This window comes from Rhipicephalus sanguineus, unplaced genomic scaffold (assembly GCF_013339695.2).
Source record: "Rhipicephalus sanguineus isolate Rsan-2018 unplaced genomic scaffold, BIME_Rsan_1.4 Seq376, whole genome shotgun sequence".
Classification (NCBI taxonomy): domain Eukaryota; kingdom Metazoa; phylum Arthropoda; class Arachnida; order Ixodida; family Ixodidae; genus Rhipicephalus; species Rhipicephalus sanguineus.
The window spans coordinates 1-23,806 of NW_023615127.1; the positions used below are offsets into that span (position 1 = coordinate 1).

General features: G+C 44.5%; 2 long non-coding RNA genes across 3 annotated transcripts; one reads left to right on the forward strand and one right to left on the reverse strand.

Annotated features, from left to right (window-relative positions):
- Window positions 1-5,422: 5,422 nt before the first annotated feature.
- On the reverse strand, window positions 5,423-13,307 carry LOC119377167 (uncharacterized). 2 transcript variants are annotated; one of them, XR_005180766.2, is made up of 3 exons: window positions 13,162-13,307; window positions 9,099-9,229; window positions 5,423-5,682 (listed from the first exon to the last, which is right to left on the reverse strand). It is a non-coding gene; the product is annotated as an uncharacterized LOC119377167 (long non-coding RNA). The 2 variants fall into 2 exon arrangements; XR_005180767.2 differs by lacking the exon at window positions 13,162-13,307 and adding an exon at window positions 12,857-12,884.
- A 1,506-nt stretch (window positions 13,308-14,813) lies between these two features.
- On the forward strand, window positions 14,814-20,142 carry LOC119377165 (uncharacterized). The gene is made up of 2 exons (XR_005180765.2): window positions 14,814-14,875; window positions 19,137-20,142. It is a non-coding gene; the product is annotated as an uncharacterized LOC119377165 (long non-coding RNA).
- Window positions 20,143-23,806: the final 3,664 nt, after the last annotated feature.

The following is a 23,806-nucleotide window of genomic DNA, read 5'->3' on the forward strand; positions in this document are numbered from 1 at the left end:
TGTACTATAGTGTGCAATATACAACCTTTATTTGTGCAGGTGCCCGTGCTGCAAGTACAGTCATAACCCCTGTGGAGGGGGATCCGACGCCATGGAGAACGCAGGGGCTGACGAGCTGCGTTTTAAGTATGCTTTGCTGGTGCTTTTAGCTATTTCAAAAGACACAAGAAGTGGCCCGACATCACTTGGCCATAGGCTGCTCTTCCTCATCTCAATGAGCATAGCTCTTGGAACGCAGGCTCCGCCAAAAAACTAGCCATAAAGTTCAAAGTAAAGTTTTTAAACCATGTACTTTTTGTCATCTCATGCGAGCTGCCATACACACACAGATGAATCTTTGTTGTTGCTTGGAGGTAGACTTCATGCTTCTCTCCCAGCAGCCCAGCTCTCTTCTCTTTCTATTATGTATTACTTTTCTTTGATTTATGCTTCAATGACCAAAGTATGCATGCTCACTCCCTGCGTGTGAAGGAGAAATGCACCGGTGTTGAAACAGCATAAAAGGATGTGAAAGGTTAAAGGACCCCTGACAGGTGAAATTTTAGTTTGTGACTTTTTTTTACTGTAACTTGTAGCCTTGTGTCTGGCGATGCTGAAATTGAGTGAGGGATAAGCGCTCTGACATATCGTATAATTAATGCTAGTGTCGGTAATTCTGGCCACTTTTAGCTTCATTTTGAAACACCCGCCTCAAGTCATAAGAAACTACTGCCCCACAGCGGGGAAGCACCTAAGACATTGTGTGCTAAAGGTTTGGTGACATTGATAGCGCAGTTTTCAAATCGGGGGCCCCGTGCGCGATAAAGTATGAAACGATGTGGGTGCTTCGGTGTGAGTTAAGCCGGTTAAGTGCGTGTCCCCTCAGGAAAATTTAAAGCATTCCTGGCTTAAGCAGCCAAAACCAACCTGTGAGCAGCCCGACAACTGAGGGAGAGGGACGAGAAACAATAGCCTTGGTCGGGTGCCAGTTGTGGTATTGTGTGTGACCTGCCCATCTTTTGCGACGTCAACAGTACTGGCTTTTCTTGTGGAACGTCACACGGGGCTTTCATCTACGTCATATTAGTGGATATGTCGCGAAGTGTTGCCAACTCGGATGAGCACTCTCACTTACTTTAAAACCAAATTAAAATATCTTGACGGTAACGTTTGCCACTAATAATCGGCCAGAAGTGCCCACGTGTGCAGGACAATCAAACAACACAAACATCTCGAGGTTTTGATTTTGGTGTCAGGGGCCCTTTAAACGGAACTAAAAGTATGCAGAACAAGCACAGACACCCACTGTGTGTGTGCATTCCATTCCTTCCTCTTGAGTAAGACTGAAATCTTGACTGTCTCAAATGAAATAATTTCACTCTTCACACTCTGCAATTATTAGCTTAAAATTTTATTTAACTATGAAACAAAAAGGGGGCGCCAACCAGTCTAAACAGAATGTTTATGACGTTTGGACTTCCGGAATGGAAGCCTTGTTCACGATCAATACATCATAAGTGGTTTGTTTTATTTAGAAGATGAAATGTCATAAACATTTTGTTTGGACTTGTCTGCGTCTCTTTTTTATTTCAGATGTACCCTCCTAGCCAGACTGGATTTCGCCATGATCCCGACTTCAAATGTCATTTAACGTACCAAGTGCTCATCTTGTGTTGCAACAGCAACATCTTGTGTTGACAACTGTGTAGAAGACTAGGAGTGGTGCTGTCATCATTAGGATCTATTCAGTGTGTTCTAATAAAGGAAGATGTCGATGGAGGGCTTCACCATGGGGACAGCGGCTCATCCTTTTACAGCGAAAGCTGTTATGAGATCATTTCACCGGCCGTTTTTGGCGCCGTAGTTGTCCGCCGCCGCCGCCGGTGTCCGTAACCAGTATCGATCGAAATAAGAAAAAAAACGAAATAAGAAAAAAACTCCAGGATGGAACGAGGTTCGAACCTGGGCCCTCTGCGTGGGAGCCCAGTATTCAACCTCTGAGCCATGCCTGTGCTTGAAACTGCTTTGCGAAAAGGTCCTATACAGGCTTCATGTCGGGAAGGAACCACATTAGCATATGCAATATAGCGTGGTAGAAGAGTAAAATAAGCACCAAGCGTCGCACAACACAAATTCTGTAACGAGGCGTCACACAATGCGAATTGCGCAACGAGTAGGTTGTGAAATGCTTCCAACCCATTACAAAGATCTCTGCCATAATTCTTCGTCGTCATCAAGCACAGCATCAACAAAGTGCGCACAATGCCTTACATGCGTTTAGCAGGTACCACGGATCTCCTTAAAATGAAGAAAAATGGCACAGTGCCTGCTGCCCTACTTCTCAAAAATTAGAATGATTTAGAGCATAGTGGGTTCCTCGCAAGTGCACTTGTATCGGTTGCCAAGGAAGCCTATAAGCGCAGATCCATTTCCTCGGGGTCTCAGTAAAATTACAATGCTTTATAGCGTAGTGGGTTCCTCGCAAGTGCACTTGGATTGGTTGTCAAGGAAGCCCATAAGCGCATGATCCATTTCCTCGGGGTCTCAGTAAAGTTCTTCGCCCCCCCCCCCCCCCCCCGTCTCTCTCCCACATCAACGTATGTTATACAGAATGACGGGAGAGGGAAATAGCGACCGGGCGTCACCCAATCCAAATTACGTAACTGGTGGGCCGTTTAAAGATTCCAACCCATTACAAAGGGCTGAGCCATAATTCTTCATCGTCATTAGTCGTCGCGTCAACAAAGTGCACATAATGCCTTACAGACGTGTAGCTGGTGCCTCGCTTCTCCGCAGAATGACGAATAATGGCTTAGTAGGTGCTTCCCAACTTCACAAAAATTGTGATTTATGACGTAGTGGGTACCTTTCTAGTGTACTTGTATTGTAGCCCTAAGAGAGCTTAACGGGCTCTAGAAACGCCGCTCTTCCAGCTTTCGCTGTGACTGTGCTGCGGTTTCAGCGCAGGCCTGGCGTTTTTTTTTCTTCATTGTGTTTTTCTCCATAATACATTGAGAGCCAATCTTTGTGATTGAGAGACTTGGCACAGAAAGCTAGGGCTATTTCTGAAGCATAATAGCTTGTAATGTTTTCATTGTCATAATCTTTCACAAGTGGCAAAATCGATTTTCTTAACAGTGGGACCTTTTATCTTTGTTTTCGCAATCACAAGTTGATTAATGAAAAAGAAAAAGTTCAAAATCGCATTTTTGAACTTCGCGCCGAACCCCACTACCGGTCAGTCAGCATGACGTCACTAATCGATTTTATTATTATTTTTTAAATCTGCGGCTGGTTTCTGCAGATCAAAATGTTACGAAGCCTCAGCGAGAGTGGAAAAGCTCGAGACTGATCTTTGTTCCACACCTTTAGGTCAGCCAAAGAGCCCAGAAGTATGTTACACAGTAATAAATTTTTCCCATGGAGAAAAAGTTTTCTATTTTATGCATTGGCGCCCGCAAATGACGGCTCGATTGAAGGCGATTTCGGTTTCGGTTTCTGACTGCGCAAAGCGCCACCTGTTTCCTGCAGCAAGTGTCATGGCGACTTCCTGTTTACCTTTTTGACTCCAACGCGTGCTTTCAACTTCCAAACTTCTGCGCTGTTCTCCGTGACATTGTGAAATCTATATGGATTTATACGTGGTGATCATATCTAGTACCATCCGGAACATCAAGCATCAATATTTGATACGCGACACTTTGCCTACTGGTCGTCAGCAGGTAAGCAAAACGCCACTGCATCCTGCACAAGCTTGCGCGGCCCGCGTGGTAACGCGAAGCCGTAGTGCTTCTACGGCTACCGCTGTCCTTGCATTTGGGAATAACGCTTTTCTGCTTTATTATCGCGTTAACTATAGCGACCAAAGCCTGCGTCTTTAATGGGGAAGAACGTGAGCTGCGCATACACGGACTTTAGAGAACTAGACGACGCATGTTTTCTGTTTTCGTTCTACACATGTCCTCAGTTCTCGATCGATTCCGACGATCTAGCGCAATTTTCTGTCCGGATTTTTAAAACTATAACGCATTCTTTCTTCCGCGTGGTCACAAACTGACACCACGTGGAAACAAATGAGATTGTTTGTACGAGTGAAATTGCTCCCCAAGAAAAGGTGTGCAGAAATATGGGCTTCAGGGCAGTGCGCATAGATTGCAATATTTAAAGTATAAAGACGATTTAGACAACCTGCTGTCACATGGAACTGGCAACACAGCATTTGTACAGAATCGTCTATCGTTTCAGGGTATCATTAAGTTCTATCGCTCATCCTTTAAAAATTAAATGCGGCCGCCGCGGCCGGGATTCGATCCCGCGCCCTTTGGGTAAGCAGTCGAGCACCATAACCACACCACCGAGGCGAGTCTCTTTGATGGGGTCCTTCCATGCCAAACGTCCCCGACATTGCACTCGTACTTCTCAAGATTCTGTTCTAAGAAATTGTGGGCAAGCTTTTTAGTGCAATATTCGACCTCTTTCATGACAGAATCATTGCAAGAGAATTTTTTTCTCTGTCCTTAGGAGGGATGTGAACGTTGCCATAGTGGTTGCTAGAAAAGGAATGGTGCTTTCTTGTTGCCTCTCATTGTCGTCCGCTATTCTCTCTCGCGATATGTTTTGTGGTGAAGCAAAACGGCGAGTCTGCGTCCATTCTGACAATTTTTAAAAAATTCTACAAAGTATATCAACACAATACAATAACACCATATGCCAGATAGTTGCCAGTAAGTGTGTCAAAAAAGTATGGAGGTCAATCACCGAGAAGTTTCAAGAATAAGGAGTGAAAACATAGAAAAATGTATAAGTGGGGGTGTCGCACCACCCATATACACACAAATGCGAATATACCACATCAAAGTCCAAGTGCCAAATTGCCAGACAAACCTTTTTTTTTTCTCAATTCAATTCTGCCAAAGACAGCATCTGAATAGAACCACCTTCTCGCCTTTGTCGCCAATAACCGAGACCATTAATCTTTTCAAGCTGCCATGCATAACATTGTGTAATGTACATGTATTAACAACTCTCCTATGTAACACTGGCATTGAGAGCTTAAATAAATAAATGACTCGTGTTCAGGCACATGCAGTTTGGTGATGCAGTCAAATTAAAATTGGGTGCTTGCACTTGTTTGGAAAGGTATACAGAGGAAATTCGTTTCGGGGAGTTTAATTATAGTGATTTTTGTTTTAAGTGAGAAAATTTATGTTGAGCATCTGCCGCGTCCTTGGACGTCAGCTCGTAAGTCCGCTTCACTGTGCTGCGTGCTTCCTTGGGGCAAAGGAAAGATGCAGCGGCCACACGAGTGGTAAGATCGTATGCTGCTTTGTGTATTTCCATGTTTTCACAAGCATTCATCGGCTTTCTGCAGTGCTACCGATCCACCATGTTTCAGATGGTTTGTTCAGATATATACTGTTACAGTATAATAAAAGTACATAAACACTGGGGATACACTTTTTATTCTTTTTTGCAGCTCCCATAAAGGTGATTCGCACAGATCATGGCTTGAAGCCGTCTGCCGCTTCAGTTTCTTACGCTTGGATCTTCAGCAAAGGTGAACTTTGCTCGGGAGATTGCGGCGCCGATCGAGTGCACAAATATTCCGCAGGTCGTCCTTTGGCCGCATCCCTTGGAAGCACATAAAATAAGCATCGTGAATGATGAGTCTACTGCTTCCTTGTCATACTTTAGGTGGAGAGCCTGTAAAAAAAAAGTTAGAGTGATAAATATCTAAAAGGACGGTGCCACCTTACAATTACGGTGCTGAAGTGAGTGCCAACAAATGCTGCACTTAAGTGCAAGGCTCATTCTTAAAAGGTGTTAAGGGCCGGTTACACTCTTAAGTCAAAAGCTAAGTATAAAGTTGGTTCTTGAATGTGGCAGTTAGTGATGAGAAAAAAAAAAAACTGGGGGCAGCTACGCATTATGGCATGAAGACTGAGGAAACAAAGCTAGTGTTCCCCTCCTCCTCACCCTCTTTTCCCTTTCCGCCCCTTGCTATAATGTACTATATAAGAATATGCTGTGCTTCCCCATCTCCCCTCCTTCTCACACTCACTTCTGTTTCCCTTCCCTTTTCCCATACTATTGGGCACGAAGCCCACCACTTGAAAAGCTGGCGCCACCGTCAGCGTGACAGATAGGCAGGATCAGCAGCAGCGTTGTCTGCTTAGGGAGCACCTACATGTGCTGAAAACAAAATTTTAGAATACCACCTGTGCTGTAATTTTGATTAAATGAGGAGTTCTCCCGTTTCGGATGAGCACTTGACAACACTTGAAAGCACAGAAATATGAAAACGTGAGCTTGGGCATGTTGGTATTCCATCTTAACACCTATAGCGCACAGAAAGGACAGGAACACAGAGTTATGGCGCGGACACAGCGCTAGCAGACATACTTCTGTGTTCCTGTCTTTTCTGTGCGCTATAGGTGTTAAGAAGCAATATGTAATCCTTGTCTTTGAAGGGTTCTTATATGATAGGCCAGTACTCGGTGCCACAGTGCAGGATGCACGCAACGGAGCCCAGTGCCAGCTTTCACACGTGTCCACCGGGTAAAAAGCTGAGTGAAGGTTGGATTGTGAAACTTAAAAATGGTACATGATCTCACACTGCCATAGGTTGGCAAACTCACTCATGAGTCGACTCACTTGGAGAGTCTGGCTGCGTAATACAAGGGCTAAGTAAGGTTCGCAGTAATTTTTGACAATAAAAAACATGCTTATTGGCATTAAATAATACATGTTTGGAAAGCTTAGACTTTCCCCTATTTTTCAACATAATCACCGTGGAGATCAATGCATTTTTGCATGTGGTGTACCATCTTATTTATGCCTACATCGTAGAACTCTACTGCCATGCCACGTAGATAGCTTAAAACCTTTTCTTTAAGCTCCTCTTCGGTTCTGAAATGAATCACATCCAGGTATTTCTTCAATTCTGGGAAGAGATGGTAGTCACTTGGGGCTAAGTCTGGGCTGTAGGGCGGCTGAGTGACAGTATCCCATCCACATTTGTTGATGAGATCAATCGTTACACAGGCAATGTGCGGACGAGCGTTGTCCTGATGGAAACGCACTCCCTTCGTGAGTACGCCTCTCCTCTTGTTTTGAATCGCGTGGCGAAGGTTCTCCAGCGTCTCACAGTAGCGGTTCGCATTGATTGTTGTACCAGCGGGCATGAATTCGCACAACAATAATCCCTCATGTCCCAAAAAACACTCGCCATCACTTTGCCGGCAGACAGTCTGTTTGAACTTTCGCGGCTTCGGCGACTCTGGATGTTTCCACTGGTGTCGTGTAGTGGACCCAGGTCCACTACACGACCCCAGTGACAATGAAGTCCAAGAATTTCTCGCCATCGGTTTCGTAGGCCTGCAGAAATTCGCAGGCTGCTTCAACACGTCTCCATTTATGGTTTTCTGTAAGCATTCCCTGGACCTACCTTGCAGAAACCTCTGCATACCCTAAATGGTCTGTCAAAATTTTGTCAATGCAGGTCTTGCTGACATCGGGGATCGTCTCGCAGAGCTCCCGAACCGTCACCCTTCGATCTTTCAGCATTGTTTCTTCCACTTTCGCAATTGTTTCGTCCGAAACCGATGGGCGTCCAGAACGCTGTTCGTCATGGACGTCTGCACGTCCGTCTTTGAATTTTCCGCACCATTTGCACACATATTGAATGCTCATACACTTTTCCGTAGACAATTGGGAATGAATGTCCACCGGCGCAGTGTTTTTTGCACACAAAAAACGAATCGCAGAGCGTAATTCGCACCTGACGGAAGAAGCGAGTGGGAGCTCCATTTCTAATGGCTGCCAAGCCTGAGTGTCGCAGACAGCTCGCCGGAAGCGGAGACTACGAGAGGGAAACCACGCTGCGTGACAGAGACGCTGAATCCAGTGCAGCTGTGTGTTTGTGACTGCAGCTCCTTGGGAACCTTATTTGACAGAACACCCTCATATTTTGGCAAGATTATGTCCGAGTTAGTGCAGCTGAGGAAAATTTTAGTGAGTCTGAGTCCGAGTGAGACCGCCTCCGAAATCTCTGCGAATGAATCCGCTCGTGCCTTGCGTTGAAAAGGTCGTGCAACTGACTTCGACGTTGTAATGAGTGACCCGTCAACCGGGTGGACGAACGATTTGACGCGGCTGCTGCGCCGAGGCAGACGCATAACCCCTCCAACTCGGAATTCAGTAGCCGGTAACGAGGAATATCGCTCGTCAGAGCTGAAAGCTGCTGACGGAAAGTTACGTCCATGTAACTGTAGCAGCATCGCCCATGAAGAACACAACGGTGACCGGCCTGCAAAACGAGGTGGACGCGCGAGACTGGAAGTCTCAAGCGGCCAGTGCCGAGCACTTTCGCGTACTCTGTCCCGCATACAACAAGTGCAACGCTGTAGAGGCTAGCGATACTTCGAAAAACAAAAATGTGTTTGCGCTAACAAATAGTTCAATGTCTTTACCGCCAGACTGTGATTTCTTTTTCAGGCTGAGTAATGCATGATTTGTGCCCTAATTAGAAATAAACAAACTCCGTTATGCGGCTTTTAATGTGCTGTTTCACATCACCTGACGTTTCGTTGTTTCAGTATTTCATTTGTAGCCGGTCGCGATGCCTCACACACAGGCTCGTGCTCGGCTCAGACGAGCATTCACAACCGCGAAAACTAAAGAAAGCGGACACGCGGATTTATACATTTTGCTGACCGAACAACTTGCACAGCTTCAACAGCGGTGCGCTTGATGTGTGAAATTGAGTGTAGGGCTGACTGCCATGTTAACGAAACGCCGCGCACCGGCAATCGCAGTAGGTAGTCAACCTAGTCGCAGTGTCATCTGCTGTGGCGCCCTAAACATGGTGGCTTGGAGTTGTTCGCGTGAAGGGCGCTATGAAAACGGTCTATACAGCAGAGGAATGAGCAATTATGATCGAGTTAAACAGAGTGGCTGTTGATATGAGGCTGCTAGAAACCTGCTTTCACTTGTGGAGCTGATGTTCGGCCCTCATTTTCTGTGGTTGGTGCATGAAGATGTTTTGTTCTGTCTAGCACATCTGAACAACCTTGTACCAGTGCATGCACGTGGCCCTGTTAACATGAGAGTGTGTTCACCTTTGCAGCTCGCAGATGATGGTGCAAGGAGAATGCCAATATCTTCGTTATTGTACATTTCAAAACAATTCTTCAACATATAATTCCCGTCCAGAAGTGTTACGTCCTTTAGTCATCCTACTGTGTTGCTCCTGAAATGCCAATAAAAAGCACAATGTGAAAATTTACTTTGGTTTCTCTATTTAAAGACATTATTCAGAGTGCATGCCCAGACTCTAAAACATATTGACCAAGCATATTCACTGAACCAAGTGTGCAATGTGTCCAAGAACAAATAACTTCCAAGATTAGCAACATTTCAGTCCATAATCAGAATAAGCATTCCAACTATTTCTCAAGGTCATGAATTAAAATCATGTTTTGCGTCAAATTTGACAATAGCATCATGCTTGGGCACAAAGTGCATGTTGATGTTGGGCAGCAGCTTGTTATGCGCAGTTTTTAGCAAATCTTTAACATTCATTTTTATGCACGTGGCTTTCAGTGACAATGGCCATACGTAGTAGTGTAATAGGGTTTATTGGAGAACAACGGATGCCCCACAGCGGTGGGGCTGCAGATGTTTACAGCCAGCCACTTTTGTAATGTGCAGAATGCTGAAGCGAGCAAATACATTTGTTTTCTCAACAAGGCCTGTGCATTGATTGATTGTGCCACTTAAAGGTCCCCTGACAACGCAACTTCAAAGCCAAAATCTTTTGTGTTACATTCTCCCGCACATATAGGCACCTCAAACCATGTATTACTGGTGAACGTAGTCTTAAACACATTTTAATATGGTTTCAAAGTAAGCGCAAGTGCCCAAATTGGTGACAACTTGTGACCTCATAATCAGTATCATGCATTTAGTGGCTGCTCAGGCTCACTGATAATTCACCTGTTCCACGAGTATAGTCGACGTCAATGACGGACAAGTTTGCAGGGCGCACAATGAGGGCTATCGTCATTCACCTCTCTTGCTTTATTCTTGGGCTGCTTTCTAGGTGCTTCTGGATGCTTACGCCAGTGGTATTTTAAACATTGCAAGATATAAACAAACATTCAAATAGTGGTGAGGTTTTTTTTGTTCCCGAGGGGGACTGTGAAATGCACAAGTGTTGAAGATTGGGCGAGTTGGTTCGTCGTACTTGAAATGGTATAGCGCATTACGGGGAAGAAGAAACGGCCTAGCAGACCGACACAAGAGGACAGAGCGCTAACTTCCAACTGAGATTTATTGTCAAAATGCATCAAATATGTAGACTTGCGCAAGCATACAAAAACACCCTAACGCAACGCCAAGATTAGACACCATCGCACCGTCACACACCACAAATTCACAGACGGTTTCCCTGATTAAGAAAGGTCACTTCATGTTCAGATAAAGCCAAGGAAGGAGCGCTGATACACGTGATGCCAGCTCTGGCTATACAATGCGCTTCTATTATTTCTCGAGTGGTTTGTGACGGGTGCTTTTTTAACACTTCACATTGATCAAACATGGGGGAACATCCACAATCGCGGCAGTGAATTCCAATATGGCCCTGGATTGCTTTGTGAACGTTGTAATGTGAATAATGTGAAGTGTTAAAAAAGCACCCGTCACAAATCACTCGAGAAATAATAGAAGCGCATTGTATAGCCAGAGCTGGCATCACGTGTATCAGCGCTCCTTCCTTGGCTTTATCTGAACATGAAGTGACCTTTCTTAATCAGGGAAACCGTCTGTGAATTTGTGGTGTGTGACGGTGCGATGGTGTCTAATCTTGGCGTTGCGTTAGGGTGTTTTTGTATGCTTGCGCAAGTCTACATATTTGATGCATTTTGACAATAAATCTCAGTTGGAAGTTAGCGCTCTGTCCTCTTGTGTCGGTCTGCTAGGCCGTTTCTTCTTCCCCGTAATGCGCTATACCATTTCAAGTACTGTGAAATGGGTGCCCTGCCGGCAGCTGTACTTTAGTAAACAAAATTCGGCAGAAGCTCCCTCGTCAAGTCACCTGCTCAAGAAACTCAACCACCTGAACGGAATGGAGTCACTATTTTAGCACTTTACTTCTTCTCATGCTGGTAATAAATTGTTTGTATCTAAAAAAGAATTCGGAAAAGTTTCCAAGTCACTGTGGTATGTGTGTAAGGTGATTATGACAGTGTACAGCTTCATATTCGTTGTGTGACTGTCACCTGATTATCTTGGAATATCTCTGCTAGGTACACAACAGTGAAGTTGCTAAACGAAGTTTGCCACCTAAACATACGCAATGAAAATAATGCTTATGGAGATTAGACGCAGCAGTCTATAATACAACAGATGTGTCACTGCTGCTGGTCCTGGAACAACTGTAACATAAGCATTACAACAGCTGTAACTTGCAACAGTATAGTATAATAACAGTAATAGTCACGGAACTTTCAGTTGGCAGCAAGCATCGCCTGCCTATGTTACAACATGCTCCGTGTTGACGTGAGCTGCGTGACAGTGTGTATCGCAAATTTTTTTTTTTCTCTGACACCATTGATGCCATAGCTGAGCTGTGTGCCACAAATCTAGCAAGTGGTGACTTGTAAAGCTGATACATCGTGCAAGGCTTGTAAGCCATCTGGCAAGCGGAGTTGCTTCAGCTCATCGCTGCAGTCGGCATTTTGCTCTCGCTATCCACTCAACCTGCAAAACTGGATAGCGCAAAATTGAACAGGTCCTGTGCATCTGTGTTTTTTCTAAGTCCTGTTCAATTTCCCATTATGCAATTTTGAAGATTATGAGCCAACTAGCCTATCAACGTATTTTGTTTGTTATCCACCCAACGCCCGCAGGATCCACGTGTCTGCGGCTGTAGCTTCACCCCTGGAGACACAAACACTTTGCCCGAGTTTAGGCTGATCGGTGATCGTTCTCATATACCTTTTGTTTGTCCGCATGCTTTTGGAGATGGTCACTATACAAGAGAATATAATAAGAACAGCTGGTAGTGTGGCGGCACGTTGCAGAGCAGATCTCAACCACTCCACACACTTGGTCTCTGTTGCCTGACGGCGCGTGCTCGATGGAGCTTGACCTGTCGAGTGCGCGTGACGGTTGGCTGTTTGACAAGTTGAGGAGGCAAAGCAGGGTCGAGGAGGGTGTCACTATAATTGCTTGCAGCTGCCTTGATATGCAGTGCGTGGCTTAATTCATGGTGCAAATTATTTGATGATGATGTTGCCTAAATTCTTACAAAATTTCACAGACAGTTTCACGGTCCCTTCAAAGTCAAGTTTACTTGGCTCTTATCCTATTCGAAATTATCTTCGTGAATACTTTGTACAATGATGAGGCTGACATGTCTAGTTTAAATTCTTTCATGTCTCCATTTTTTGTATTAGTAAAACATTGGCGTTTTTCCAACTCTCTGTTACATTCGAATTTTTGCATCTTGCCGTATGACCGTGTGCGGTACGGCGTCACTCTCTACGTACCTTTGCAAAAGAAGGCGGCTGAATGAACGGCTTGGGCACTCCACGCAAGCATGATTCATACTGTAAGACATGTTTCGGTACATACAACTAGTACAAGTAATGGCGAAGTTAACGAAACATCGCCTGCGCAATGTTAGAATAAAATGATAAGTCGTTCTTTAGCTGTTTCTTGTTTACAAGTACCACGTTTTCAAACGCCCCAGTCGGTCAACAGGATTATTCTTTACCGCAGTACAACGAATCTAAGAACTTGCCTAGGATTAACGATAAGGGAGTGCCCTTACTACATAGTTGATGAGATAATATCAGTAGTGGTTATCACTTACGCAAAGCCGAACATTGGACGAGTTGGTGCAAGTTAACCATGTCGAACTGCAGCGGCTGCAGTGCATGAAAACGCACGATCAGTTCTTCCGCAGCAAATTTTTTTTCTCCTCGCGCAGCGATCGCGGATGAGCCTCTTGTGCTGCAGTTCGAAATGTTTTATCACGCTCCGAATCCACAACGTAAGAACGGCAGCATGGCTATATTATCACAATTTGTTATGTAACAGGTACGCTGGCATTTGTGGCTATTACGCGCGACAGAGAACAGCGAAGCAAAACTCGAAATAACAGAGATGGCTACTTACTTGTCGTGGCAAGGCAGCGCATTGCAGCACCTTCGCTCTGTTTCGCCCTCGACGTCTGTCAATCAAGCAAAGGCAGTACTAGACGTTCTCTGAGGCAGTCACGACGAAGTCGCTACGGGACACCGGTTCACGGACTACGCTATCGAAACGAAAGCTGCACGACTCGCGGTCATCGTCGTCGGTACAGAGACAAGAGACGAACGCGCGAACATCATGCACACGTGGAACAGCATGGAACAGCCGACACCGGTCGGCCACGGCCGGTCTAGAGGCGCGCGCTCGCTCCTTCCCGAGCGCGCGCCTCCAGACCGGCCGTGGGTCGGCGAAGCGGCGTTCCAGAAAGCTCCGCCAAGATGTGACGGCGCCACCATCGAAAATCCCTAGAGATTCTCTCCCTAGGTACCTAGCTTTCAAACACAAAAGGATTTTGTACGGGATATAGACGCTCGCCGCGCACTACTACGCTACTACGCGACATTTGTTTTCGTGGCCGCTACAGGGAGCGACCGCAGCGCCGCCATTCGGTAGAGCCTGAAACGCCCTTTTTAGGCACTTTTTCTCCCTGAAGACGGCCGCTGGCCTAGGTACTGAGGAAGAGAACGCCCCTAGCTCCACTTGTCCCTAGCCGGATCGGCAGCCAGGGTTGCCAGGTTGGGCTATAAATAGCCAAATTGGGCTACATTTTTGTGGACTTGGCGGGATTTTTTGTCGTTGGCTATTTGGCTACTTTTGGGCTATTACCTGCCTTCGCTTCAAACGCTTGTTTTCCAGTGCCCTTTCTCCTCTTTAGTGGTGGTTGTGCCTCAAGTTCGTTGTGAATCAAGTGTTTACGTACACAGTTATCTTTACTTCACTCTTCCTTTACCTGTGTGTTTGCATTCTTTAGGTATCAGCAGCCTCCACCAGGCAATTACGGTAGTCAGTAATAATGAATCTATTCCCTGCCTTTTAAGGCGAAGCTTCCTTTCCCGGGTTTCGCGATGCTGCTAAGTTGTTCCTTCTCATGGCGAATAAATTTGTGGATTTAAATATGAAGTGTACATGATAGCACGCACGAAGTAACTTGGAGCATCGTAACGTTTTTCTGTGCTATGCCTACTATCACCAGATTTTACGCATCACCGTTGATTTTAAAGGTTATAATTTACCGCTTTACTTTAGCTTAGCTTGATATGGATTCCAACTTATGCTCTGAATGTGATCCGCATCATTTAGCTTTAGTTATTTGCTTTAAACCACGGCCGCTACATAAAAAAAAACGTAGTGGCCGTGAAATACCAAAGGAGCAATTACTAAAAACATTCATCTCCTCCATGGGGTTCTCCATTCCTTTGACTACAATCCTCACACTGTATCGTCACTTCAAAGAAAACAAATTAATAAAGAGCAACAAGAAAACAAATTCTAGCAAATAAAGTGACATTTCCTTTCTATTTCTACTACCTGCACCACACACGCGATCTTGCAAGCAGCAGCACAATTGGAGACATGTATAAACTCTCTGTGTATAAATTATATTAAATAGAAACCTTTTTCTATATTGGCTCTCTTTGGCTATATTGGGCTATTTTTTATTAATTACGTTTGGCTACTTTTGGGCTATTAACGGGTGGAAATTTGGCGGGTAGCTCTCCGAGTACCTGGCAACCCTGTCGGCAGCCAAGCCATGGCTCATGAGCCAGCAGAGAACGCGCCGGTGTGACCTTATGCCAAGGTAAGTTTTTGCATTCGCTATCCTGTGTTTCTACCGCGCGACAGAGCAAATGAGTTAAGCGGGCCAGGCCTTCTGCCTCAGTCCCGAAACTTGATTTGGTGCAATTATGTTACTGCAGCTTCTGATCGGTGCAGCTATTTTGCTGTAGGGAGGCTCCAAGGTATAGAACTGTTTTGTACATGTCCGTGTTGTTCTCTGCCATTTGATATGTCATGATACGCTTCACGTGTCCAATACATTACACGGGGCTCAGTGCAACTGTCTAGCGCCAATTGTGCCATTTTTATTACGTACCTCTCTTCGCTGCAAGTGTGCCTTCTTCACAGCCCTGTGATTCTTCGCAGCACGGGGCACAGGCATAATTGCAGCACGTTTGGTGTAATGCAGTCCTACCATCAATTTGTATAGGCAAGACAACACACAGGACAGTGCACATTGGAACTTTGTGCAAAGTTTAGTTATTCCCCGTGACCTTGGGCGCTGCTGACAAGTGTCCCATTTGTCTGGTTTGTGTAGAATGCTAATATCATTTGCTGCATCAGCCAAGGCAAAGCAGAACATTAAGCTGGAAGTGACCACTTCTCTGCGTTACAGGCTCTGCGGAGTGGTACTGTAAATTCTGCATTGCCAGATATTCTTGCGTTAGAATCTGACTACCTGCAAAATTTTGACTGGCGCAAGCACCCAGTTGCTGTACTTCTGGTAGACCAGCTGCACTATTATTACAGCTGTCGTTTCCCTTGGTTTTGTCCTAGCAAAGACACCACCTGGTTCAAACAGCCCACGTACAACTGTGATTAAAACTGTGCTCACTGGTAATAGCATGCACACATACACACTTTAATCACAATGGTTTACCTATAGATGCAACAGATTTCAAAGAACACTGACTGTAATGGTGGATATCACTTCCTTAGAAACTTGCTCAAAGCACATATCATTCTAGTGTAAAGCAGCTTGCACAGTTGCAAGAAAGCGGGCAGTTACCATTACAATTTGCAGTGTTCCACTACTTCATTCTTTAAGGGGCTCCTGAACCACTTTTCCAAGTAATCATCGAATCACCTCAGTATCGGGCCTCACGAGTCGATTGCCGCAAACATTTTTTGGAATTTGTCAAGAACGAATAGAGTGACAGGGATTTGTCACACGCTTTCAGTGCTTCCCCTCTTCTCTCAGCTTGCTCGAATGTACACATGGAGGGATGGCATAGAGGAAAGAATTCACGTCATGAGCTTGAGCATGCGTGATGAAACACGATTGCTCTCTGCTGTCATTATTCCTGTGCATGAGTGTGGCTACTATAGAGCACAGAGCCAGCGTGTGGCAGCACCCGGTGGCAAGAAACGCATCTTATCCAAATGCCGCTCTTTATTTATGTGGGATATTGACCTGCTATGTGTTGTTCAACGTCAAACAGCAGGTGCCGACAGCTGCGAAGAGAGTGAGCACAGCCCTTTGTATGAAAAGAGGGTGCCTGTGAAAATGGCAACTTCACGCTTCACTTTTAATCTCTTTGTTGCGCATGACCGCAAGGCTTGGCTGAGCTTTTCATAGCGGTGTCTGCTTTCCGCAGGATGTGTTTTCTGAACGAAGTAACAGCGCGAACTCAACATAAGGACAAAAGAAGACGCAGCGCTTGTTCATGCCTTCTTTTGTTTTTGTGTCAAGTTCACGCTGCAACCAGTTGTTTCTAACGATCTACCAACTTTCCAACTCTCGTTGACTATGTTTTCTCACCAAGACTACATTTTTTTACTAAGCCTGACGGGTGGTTCATGACCTCTTATAACAACTTTTTCACGAGCAGAGTATCCTTTAAAGCTTCATGCAACATTTAAAAAAAGAAACGTAGAATCAACCCACATTAGTAAGCACAAAAAAGTGAAAAATTACATTTATTTAAATTCTACACATCTTTCCACTACTTTCTTTTCCCATGTGCGATTTTCAACTTTAGAAGGCATCTGATTATGGTTGTATACACGCTCTACATTTCAGAATAGACCCTTTTCATAATCCGCAAGTGCGCTTTCCTACGCTGCATATTTGCCCAACTAATGGCGGCACCTGTCTTGCTTAGAGTGGAGACGAGGTCCTAGTTGCACGTGCTGGGGTTTGTCTATTATGCGTGTTTATGTCAAGAGAGCCGAGTCTACATTTTCCATGTCATAGCGTAAGCAAAATGCGCTTGAACACGCTGTTTGCAGTAATTGACTAGCCGCCATTAGTTGGGCAAACTGCATAGCAGGAAAGCTAGCTTTACAATTGTGAAAAGGATGGCTGCACTATAACATGCATAAAATATACAGCTGTAACCTTACCGGGAAATGGCTATATTTTCACATTAAGCTGAGGCATCTGCATATTTAATTAAGTGTTGCAATACTTTATTGGATGGCTGTGCATTTCGGCACATGTGGCTGGCGGTTATCACAATCTTTGTATACAGGGAAAACTTGAGTGGTCATGCTTTATATCCTATAGATCTTCGACTAAGACTTTCTTGCTTGTCAATTTTATCAGTGTCGAAACTTTGCAGTATTCATGCACCTTACAGTAGCTTTTTTTGGCGAAACCGACCCGTTACTACAAAATGTACTAATATGATAAAGGTCTTCAAACTTAGGTTACCTCCTGGTGATTGTTGCCAGAAGAAATAATTTACTCCAGTAATCAGAGTGGAGTATCTGGCAATCCTACGCAATCTTTACTGCTCGGGTGGTACTTTGTAAGTGTACACAATAATCTGCAGTGATGTTTTCAGGCTTACTAACATGAAAGCAGTAAAACAAGCTGGCCACTTTTACAGCAGTATACAACTCATCCCGAAACAAGCAAATCACAGTGGTACCACTACCTGCAGCACTGACACTTAGGTTGTATCACAGCCTGTGCCCTATACTGGTACATCATTGAAATACTCATCTAGCCTGCACAGACGTCACTACTGTCATTGTACCTCGAGGTGGCTAACTTCTTTTTAGTACCGTGTAATCTGTAACTCCGCTCATTCTCATTCTTTATTGGTTTGAAAAAATTTTGCGGCAATAGATTCATGAGGCAATAAACTGATAAGCCATTATATGATTACATGGAAAAGTGTTTCAGGAACACTTTAACACCACTGTGTGTTCTAGCATGCTGCTGTTACCAAGGCTGATGCACAACATGGTTTTCACTCTAAAAGACAGGGCATGCAAACACGGACGCAAGAAAGAAGTCAAGACACCACAAACGCCAACTAACAACTGCAAAGGCACACAATGGCGGAAAAAAAAAGAAGGCATGAAAACTTATCTGCGCATGCTGATGCAATAGACAAACTTGTCAATCCGGCACATGTGGGGGTATACGTGAAAGATAACTGTTAAGGCACTTGATTTATTCTTTATGCAAGTTTATAGACGGTTAGACGGCATGCGCTACCACTATTATCGATATGCCATGCCTCGATCATTAGATGAGTTTCTTCATTCATATGCCTGTACAAAACTGCGTATTTATCGAATTCTGGCATGAACTTACACTCTCGACACTGTAAAGATAGATTAGAAGGTGAGCCTCCACTTAACAATATTTTATGTTCTATTAATCTCTGGTTAATACAGCGGCCCTTCTGTCCTACATAGAAGCAGCTGTAGCTAAAGGGAACCTTATAAACCACACCTGTACAGCAATCGGTGAATTTGTTGGTGTGTTTTGCGAAACAAATGTTATTCCGCATCTTGTCTATTACTCGCTCATTCTTTCTCTGCACAGTGCACAAATCTTACCTAGCTTATTGGCAGTCGTAAAAACAACATTAACGCTGTATCTGCTTCCCACTTTCTTTAGCCTGTAAGAAACGCAATGAATGTAAGGAATGCCTACGACAGGTTTTTTTTCCTCATTGCTTTCTGCAACCATGCTCGGACTTAACATAACGGACTTCTTTAAACATTCAGCGACAGTGGCCGTCCAGCCTTTGCACGCCCTGTCTTTTAGAATGCTTACCAACTAGCTCAGCTCTCTTGTTATTCTAAACATGGTTTTATTTCACAGCCCTGGGGAATGTCTTGGAATGCTTGTTCTGATTACAGACTGAAATTTTGCTAATCTTGTGGGTCCTTATTTCTTCTTGGGCACCTTGTGCACTTGTTTCAGCACATGTGCTATGTCAATACAAATTTAAGTGAGTCAGGATATTCACTTTGAATGATGTCTTCAAATAAACAACAAAAGCGTGTTTTCCACATTGTAACTTTTACTGGCATTTCAGAAGCAACACAGCAAGATGACCAGAGGATGTACCACTTCAAGATGGAAATGGCTATGTTCAAAGATATTTTAGAGATGTACAAGGAAGATTTTGGGATTCTCGTTGCATCAATATATGCGATCTGCAGTAGCAATGTCCAAAACTTAACGGGCACTTTCATGTAGAGAGAGCCTTCCTTATTACAGCACTTATTCGCAAGATTTCAGCGTACTGAAATCTTTGATGAACATGAACATTGCCCTAATTAATTATGTATGACATTACTATACAGTATTATGTACTTATAAGCTTTGTTTATCAATGTCTTGTATTAATGTAATTTTTTTTTGTTTTCGGTACAATTAACTTATGTACCTATTTGTGATTTGTACCCAATAATCATGTGCAAGGGGTCATGGTATGGTCTCGTAACCGAGGGACCCTCTTCTGTGTATCCCTTTTTGTTGTAATCATGCTTTGCAATATAAATGTTTGAATAAAAAGGGGCATCAAGAAATTGAAAGATTACAAGCTGATCAGCTTACTCATGACTGCCAACAAGGCATTTACAAAAGTAATAGCTAATAGAATTAGGACCACCTTAGAATCCAATCAACCAAATGAGTCAGCAGGATTTCATACAGGCTACTCAACAATATACCATATTAGCACTGTCGAAGATGTTATGGATAAATGCATGGAACATAACCAACCCCTATATATAACCTTCACAAATAATGAGAAAGCATTTGAGTCACTTGAAACCTCACCAGTTGTGCAGGCATTGCAGAATTGGTGTGTACACAAACTGTATACAAAAATACTGGCTAAACTATAGCTTGCTGAGCCATAGGAGTACATATGTGAAGTTTATTACATTGTTACAAAGCGGACAGTCAACACTACCACGTCAACTGTTGTTAGACAACCGTTGATGTAAAACATTCATTCACGATCTATACGGCGTGGCTGCAGCATGGTGGTCATTGCAGCACATTTGCTACAATAAAATCAACTATAAACGGTATGTCTTTCTCTTGTCTAACCCACACAAGATGTCTTGTAAAACTTCCAGTGTCTATTTTCCATGTTCCTGGGATGATATAGACCAGGGGTCTCCAAACACGCGGGCTGGACCTTTCGCTAGCGGCATACCCACGAATGACTGTCTTTGTCCCAAACTTTTTTTTTTCTTAATAGTCTTTTAAAGCTACGGTAAGGCAGTATGGTAGCGCTCCTCCTTTCCTGCTTTTAAGCCGCTCCCAGTTCAGGTGACAGTGCGTCCTCCAAACGACAGGTTCCTCGTTAACAATGCGTAGCCTGACAGGCAACAATGAGGCGTGACAACCGCACAGTAATTTTTGAAAAAGCTTTTGTGGTGTTGGGGTGCCTTCACCGGCAAAAGCACAACGAGCGGGAAAGGAGGAGCGCTTCTATACAGCCTTACCGTATTTTCGTAACTTGCTAAAAGACTCTACTAAGTATGTTTAAAGGCCAACTCCGGCGATTTTTTGGCCATGTCAAAGTAATGGTGCTTTTATGTTGCTGAGACGCTCCTGTTACGGGCCCGATAGCAGAAATACTCGGCAAATTGGAGAATAATTTTAAATAAGCAAAAAAGCGCAACACCGAAACCGAAACCCAACCGAGTGTACTGTCAACGTGTGACGTAGACGTTGTTACGAACGAACCGGAAGTCGTGCAAGGCATGCCGGTCACACCGGCGCGGAGTGTGAGAACTGTGACAGCCGGCACGACCAGCGAAGCGCCGGCCAAACCAACGCTGTCTGTCACCTTGTGCACAGCAGACGCTCGCTGTAGCGGCCTAAGCACCGAAGTTAGCGGTGCCCTCGGTTGCGTCACTTCCGCCGCCTTGGCAATACTGACGTCACAGACGCAATGTTGCCAATAATTGTGGGAAGCCAGGAAGGCGTTTGCAGACAATCTTTAAAATTCATTTGCAAACAATCTGCGCATGTCTCAAGCCTGTAATTTGGCATAAATGACGGAAACGTGCAAAAGAACGTACCCAGCGAATTTCACTGAGATCCATCGACCTCGAATAATCGCCGGAGTTGGCCCTTAAGAGCTACAGAGACGCGACTGGTTTTAAGCATTTTTTTCATGAGGCACCCCCATATGAGGTTGCAGTGCGCTAAAACATAACCATGGAACAAAAACTGTATATTTCAGTCATTATGGAGATCTCTCGAATCCTGCCGTCAAATCCCTCAAGAAATGACCCACATAATGACATTTTGTTCAAGCTAATGTTCAAACTAACTAAATGGCACATACAAGAATGAAGCATCAAGTTGGTGACTGCACGTACGCAGCATACACAATAAACTGTCAGTGCGTGGATGTTATCAAAGCTTTTAAAAAATAACTTAAACTTTAGGCAAATTGACATCCATGGTGACTTGTGTGTGCTGTCGGGAAGAGCCTTTTTTTTTTCTTATAATTATTATCAATCAAGTGGTGTATCTACAGTTATCAATCTCGTCGGTGAGCAATTTCCAGCTGCTTCTTTTTAATAATTCAAAACATTCATTAGATGGGACTAAAACAAACAAGAGCCTTTTTTAAAATGATTCCTATTGCTCCCTTTCCATTACAGTATCTATAGGAGGCCTGCACTGAGCTCACTGCACTGAGCACACTGAGCCTGCACCGAGCACACTGAGCTCGGCCTGCCAGGCGGCGCTAGCAAGTGCCTACATCTGGCCATTATAGCCGTAGGTGTTCAGCGATCAGGCAGACAAGTCTGATGTCACGAGAAAAAATATCGAAACAATATGCACGGCCAACAACCTTGGTTGTAGTCCTAGAATGAGGACCACGTGGACGACCACGGCTATGGTGGCTGCCGCACTAGTGCTCCTTGCTCATGACATCTTGTGATTACCTCCTATAGCATCAGAGCTTTCATACGCCAAAGCTTAAGACGGCAGACTACGTAACTGCTGTTAGAAGCAGAAGCAGTCTACGAGGCAAAACGTGTGGTATTGTGCAACGTGGAGGTGAACAAGTATCACATAGCAACGTTCGCTGGACTAGTTCTCCAAACAACGCCGGCAGACAAAGACATGCATGGGCTAGGAATCGCAGAAACTGAGAAGTTACTGCAGCAACGAGATTGCAGCTACAAAGCAGGGCAAAAACAAGGTGTAGAGAGTGCAATAGAAATTTTTAATGTGCAAAAGTCTATGGCAAATTCTCCAGCAATTTCGGTGCCAATATTGTGTCTATAACGCAAAAGGTGTGGCACTTTTCCAACAAGAGTACATATGGCTTTGTAGAAAACAAATGGATTTGGGACAGGTCAACTTAATTGAAATTAGCTTGAGTGCATCAACCTAATTTTGGGGGCGATATGGAGGTAAGGAACGTATGGGCCACCTTGAGGAAGAAAAGCATCATTAGCTGGGCAGCGTTCACAGGCGAGTCTCGGTGAGTGCTTCCTGCTACTCACCGAACATCGCAGCCCCACGTCAAAGCAGAAATCTTCCTTGAGGAAGTGCTAGCCAATAGCTGTTTACAATTTCTAAGTTCTGCATTCGCAGATTCACGCACCTTCTTACCCTGCGGACACATGTGGAAGCTGGCAGCAGGCTCCATAGCGTACGCCCTGCATTGAGCACTGGCCTACCACACAAAACTCCTCCAAAGACAGTGGCTACATAATGTAGTGATTTCTTCCAAGTGTTGTCGAGCGCACAGCAACAGCAGGAAAACCTCCCCAGTCACTCAGAATTACAGCGCAGATGGCATTCTAAAGTTTTGTTTTCAGCTCGCTCTGGTGCTCCCAAAGCAGACTAAGCAGCCACTATGACCACATGAGCCTGCCTAGCACGTTGCACCAAAGGTGGCGTCTGCTCTTCCAGTGGTATGCCTTACGCCCAATACCAGTTACGGAAGTGGCCATGAGAGCACCCGGATAAGGGCAGCTAGAAGATAGATGGAGTAGATAATAAGATGAGGAAATAATTTTAAATGCCTCAAGTTAAAAGCATAGACAGCTCTGTACAAATGCACAATGTTGGTAGGTCCTTATGGTAACAGGTTGTCTAAACCATGTCACTTAGTAGGCTTTAAATAGTGTAATATATGAAGACTGCACTTACACCTATGTCTTCGGTCACCTTCGCTTGGCGGGGAATGCCATTCATGCAAACAGTGCGATTGGTTCCCAATGTGGTGATGTTGTAAACAGATGAGCCATGCCGCCCTACTTAACGCCTTGTTTGTTTGCATGCACGAATCGTATTTTATGCACGTGTAAAAATAAAACAATTTCAATGTACGCAGCTTGCAGCATTCAATGTAAGCATCGTAGACAGTCTGCCACAGCTGTATCGGCGCACTCGCGCTGGGAGTGGAACGGATTTAAAGGCTGGGATAGTAGCCGCAGCAGCCCGTGGAGGGTCCCCTGTAGCGCCAAACACGTGACTGGCTTCTTGCGATGCAGAAAATAACCTAGCCCTTTCAGACTTCAGGAAGCATGTCAATTTCTTTTTGACGAATTTTATGCATTCACAGGCCCCTTCGATGGCGTGGTATTGACTATCTTCTTTTGCGAACAAGGCAAAGGCAACATTCTGCACGTTGCGTCAGTTGACGAACAAATGCGACCTCGTTTCAAAGTCCGGTGAAAAGGGCAGAATATAAACACAAAGAACGAGAGAAAG